General features: G+C 36.1%; 1 long non-coding RNA gene across 1 annotated transcript; it reads right to left on the bottom strand.

Annotated features, from left to right (window-relative positions):
- Nucleotides 1-394: 394 nt before the first annotated feature.
- On the bottom strand, nucleotides 395-3,045 carry LOC120658960. The gene is made up of 4 exons (XR_005668892.1): nucleotides 2,966-3,045; nucleotides 1,905-2,036; nucleotides 1,712-1,783; nucleotides 395-745 (listed from the first exon to the last, which is right to left on the bottom strand). It is a non-coding gene; the product is annotated as an uncharacterized LOC120658960 (long non-coding RNA).
- Nucleotides 3,046-4,926: the final 1,881 nt, after the last annotated feature.

The following is a 4,926-nucleotide window of genomic DNA, read 5'->3' as shown; positions in this document are numbered from 1 at the left end:
CATAATCGGGTAGTTTCCTTTGTACTGCAGCTAATTCTACGCCTATTTGGGTATTTACAAAAGATATAAGGTACATCCATAAGCTATCCCTTACTTTAGAACATTCCATGCCTACAAGCAGTCCCGCTGCCCCGGGTCTGACACGGTTGGCATATCATTGGAGTAAAAAGTGGCCCGCAAAGATGTCACGATGGGCCGCAAGATACACGGGCAATATGCACTATTAATGGATCGTGTTCTCTTTGGTTCCCATGCAGTCCATGCGAGCTGACGGACTGCATGGAGGCTTTGTTACCTTAATTTAAATTTACACAGGGAGACATTCTAGGGTGGAATTATTAGGTAGTTGCTAATGTGAGAGAGAATTGAGGAAGAATATAATTAAGTTTCAAAATTATGTCAAACAGAGAACTAATTGCCACTTATTGTCTTGAAATGAATTATTGTTGTTCCAAATAATTTTAAAACATACAGAAGTAAACTTTAAATACAAGAGCAGTATGTTTAATATGACGAGACAGTAATATTTTGTAAATGTTGATAGTCTCCACCGTCCAGTACATGATTCATTGGTAACAATGAGTTGTGAGCACATGTGTGCCGGCATTAGACGTGTGAGTGAGAAGCATGCACATATCGGTTTTCTCTGGCTTGGAATGATCTAATAGAACAGGAGTCAACTTTCTGAAGACGGCGGGGACTTGACGGTTGTATTTATGTAAGCCAATGACACCATTCTGTTTATCTGTTATTTCAAATGGTGTTAATGCAAAAGTAATTTCTAAAACGTAGTCAAGAAAAAAGTAATTTGGCGGTTTAATTTTTAAGAAGTTGAGAAGTAAAATTACGTACGTCATCAACCAACGGTAGAAAGGATATTAAATTTACATTTACTACGATTATGGCCATCCTAACAAAAACATTAGGCAAGTGGAGAACTAGCTTGGGTATCCTAATAATCAACAGAGGCACTCCAAAAACAAAAGATCATTAGAAATTGGCTAAGCAAATGCATTGTTTTGCTTATTCGTAACCAATATTTTGCTAGTATTAACAATGATTTTAATAGTTATTTGTCTAAGAATGATATTTCGACTAACTGAGAACAGAATTTTGCTTGACAAAGAATAGCATTTTGCCCAAAATGGGAGCAAGACTTTTGTCTAGCTAGAAGTAACATCATTAACTAAAAGAAAATAATGTTATTGCCGAATGAAAATTATGTTGTTGTTATGCCTAATGAATTATAAAATACTCAAACAAAATTGCTTAATGAAGTATATTGTTATGCCTAGATAGAACAATATTATTGCTTACTAGGAACTAATATTATTGCCTCTATAGGACAATTTTATGGAGAATCAACATTACTGCCTATATAGAACATCATTATTGCCTAATTCCTCCTATATTATTACCTAATTTAGAGTTATTACCTAATGAAAAATGGAATGGAAAGATATTCAGTGTTGTTTAATTTCTCTAAACGAAGTCAAGCTGCAGCTACCTGCTTCTATTAAAACATACCAGTAAAAGCTACTGGACAGGTCGAATGAGATGAACAAAAGCACATGAGCTAAAATTCATTGTACTGAATTCAATTTATGGCCAAAAGCAAGCAAGCCATGATTAAAAAACTGTAGCCAGCAGTTGCATCACTATCGCATGAAAAATGACATCTAAAAAATTGATGGATCGCTGAGCTGCTTACCTCCCTAAGCTGATGACAAACGTTGGCACGTTGTTGCTGCTGGTGGGGGCAGCAAAACAATGGTTGTTGCGGCTGTGCCGATCCAATCAAAGAAGAGATGATGAGCTCATTTTATCCATGGAATCTTATTGGCATGAAGCAGAGATGAGAAACTACAACAAATGCAGGTAACTCCAATCGAGTAGAATAGTACCAAGAGGGTAGTGCCTTTCTTCTGAAGCTGAACATTTTTTTCTCAGAAATCCATGTGCAGAGAATGCTGAAAAACAAAAGCAGATTTGGAAGCTAGGTTGTTTGTTGGTGCCAAAAACCTCTCACATGGCATCTACAAAATGAAACATCCAAAATCAAATGATGGCATGATCATTTAATTATATTTTGAAAAAAATGCTTAGACAAAATTTCCTAAACAAATGTATTGTTATGTCTAGATACAACAATAAAATTGCTTATTGGGAATCAATATTATTGCTTCCACATAATAGTTTTATTGAAAACCAACATTAAAATACTTATATGAGATTGAAAAAACACATAAGCGATCTAATTAAAATGGTTATGAGTTTTACTAAAAGTGCATACCTTCTACCACAAAAAAATCATATAGTAAACTCAAAAAAGCATAAATTGGTTGCAACATGGTCTGTGTGAGCCTGCTCTTAACACCAAACACCAAGCAGGAACTAAACTAGTAAAAAACATTACGAGATCATAAGAACACAAAAGTTGCTACATAAGAATAACTACTGCCGCTGTTGTGCCGACCCAATCAAAGTAACAAGTGATGAGCTTAAGTTATCCCTACCAGCATGAAGTGGAGTGGAGAAATTATGAAAAATGCAAGCAATTCCAATTGAGCAGAACAAAATCGAAAGGAAAAGTGGCTTTCTAATAACAGTATTTTGCCTGACTAATAACATGGCTTCTCGAACACAAGTGGCAGCAAGTACGACTTAGCACAAACTCCCTCCCACATCCACCATTGCGTCCCTAAATGGCACTCTGTCAGGCTTGCCTACACCCCCATTGCAACGGACAACTAGAGCAAAAGTTAGTGAGACCATCTATATAACTTGATTTTACTGTAGTGAATATGTGGGTCAGTACATTACCTTTAACTTGCCAAATGTTCCATTGAGATTTGTATCAAGCTTGATGACCTAATGAGATGCATGAATTTGCTCTACTAAAAAAAATTGTTGCCTAACTGTGACTTGGGGCTATTGCATGAAAAAAACGGAGAGGAGAACATACTGCATTGGCTGATGCCGCACGGGCGTGTCGCTGCTTCTTTGCTCTTGGCATTGTAATTGGTTTGTATTTCGGAGAGACAAAAACTGCACATTACACAAATGAAAAAGAAGTAAATTAATGCTGCAGTAATGGCGCTGGTGGTGGTGTTAACAAATAAATAAGTAATGGTGCTGGTGGTGGTGTTGTGTGGGAGTCAATGTCTAAAGTAACATCTAGTGTCTAGTCTCTTAAAAAACCTTGATCCATAGTAGGACAAAGTGTTCGTTTAAGCAAAAAAAATGTTCAGAATAAGTAAGCATGCATATATACCACATGTTCAGAAAAAAAACTAGACATGTTGAGGTTTTAATACAAAGAAGCTAATAACTAGACATGTTCAGAAAAGTAAATTCAGAAACATGTTCAGATTATAGACACATTAGGAGTGGTGCTGTGTTGATATAATTAAATCTGAATATTTTCAAAAAATTAAGCATGTATATAGACACACCAAATATAATATTCAGCAAAAATAACTTATCTAAACTGAAAAAATAATACAGAAATTAATTTGTCAATGCATCCTCCAACTTGTTGCAGTTGCAATAAATTCTTTTCAAATAACAATGGCACATAAAGACAAGTATGTTATCCATTGCATACGTTTCAGTTAACAAGTCAGGTGGTAGTATAAAAAAACTCAGGTAATAGATTTTAAAATTGAATCATACAAACTGTGTCGAAGCATCTGAACTTATACAGCCTTAATTACACTAAAATTTCCATAAAACAAAAACTTGGTAGTTCCATAATCATGAGCTTTAGAGAGGAAACAAGAAAATTAGGCATATATCAGCATGTATCAATGAAGTTTATTAATAAGAGTATCCAACAGTGCTTAAAAGTAAGCAGCAGCAAAACCCAAAATAGGCTTGATTCCATTCAACACTGGGGAAACTATGTAATTCAAATCAACCTACAGCCATTGCGTTTAAATAACATAACACATGGCATCAGCTGAAAAAAGAATACATAAATTCAGCAGTTTGGAAGCATCAGCTGATCGGAAAACATTAGCAGATTCAGATTTGATTATATAACACATGAGCCAAAAAAATCTAACAAAAAACCACAAAGCTACAACAGATTTGAAAAGCATCAGCAGGCACAGTCTGTATTCTCATTTTGTATGGGGCAACGAGTTGACTCACCTGGTAAAAATTTCTCCCTGCTGTAGTGTGAGCCTTCCCCTTATCAGCAAGACTTCGACTCCACAATACTGAAAAAACCAGGCTCCAAAAACACATCACGGATGAGAGAACTCAGATGGAATCTAGTGTGGAGGAGTTTACTTGTCCATTTAGGCAAGTCCAAATATCAAATCAGTATAAGCATTTCAATAATATTCAATATATAGGCAGTACCATGTACCATCTCAGATTTATTTTGTTGGCAAGTTTAACTAAATCATCATGCAATTTATTCATTTTACTTTAGCATTTTTTCCATTCTGATTATAGCATTTTCAGATGTTCCTACTGATAGTTTTTTGAATTTCATGTATGTAACTTGTGCTAAACCAACATGCAAATTAATCGTACTAGCAATTCAGTAGCATATTTTTTTCTGGTTGCCTAGGGAACAACATGTCGCTAGGGAATCGCTCACCTAATTTATACCTGAGATTGCGCTGAACCCCCAGAATGATTCACTGACCCCCTACAGATGTGCTTGCCGATGAGCTCCAGCAAAACAAAAACAAACAAAAAAGGATTAGACGCAGGGGGAGGGGGGCGCATGGATTTGTTTTGGAGGGGTGTGTGAGGCATCAACTCATCTAAACTGAGCTGCAAATTCCTGCCCGTCCCCCCTCGATACCAAATGACATCAACGATAACCCTCACCAAAAAACAATCACAAAATCAAAATCGCTGCACGCGTAATGGAGGATCAGATGCAGCGAAAATGGGGCATAAAAAAAT

This window comes from Panicum virgatum, chromosome 2N, assembly GCF_016808335.1.
Source record: "Panicum virgatum strain AP13 chromosome 2N, P.virgatum_v5, whole genome shotgun sequence".
Lineage (NCBI taxonomy): Eukaryota > Viridiplantae > Streptophyta > Magnoliopsida > Poales > Poaceae > Panicum > Panicum virgatum.
Note: the sequence above shows the minus strand (reverse complement) of the source record. Positions and strands in the feature narration are given on the sequence as shown.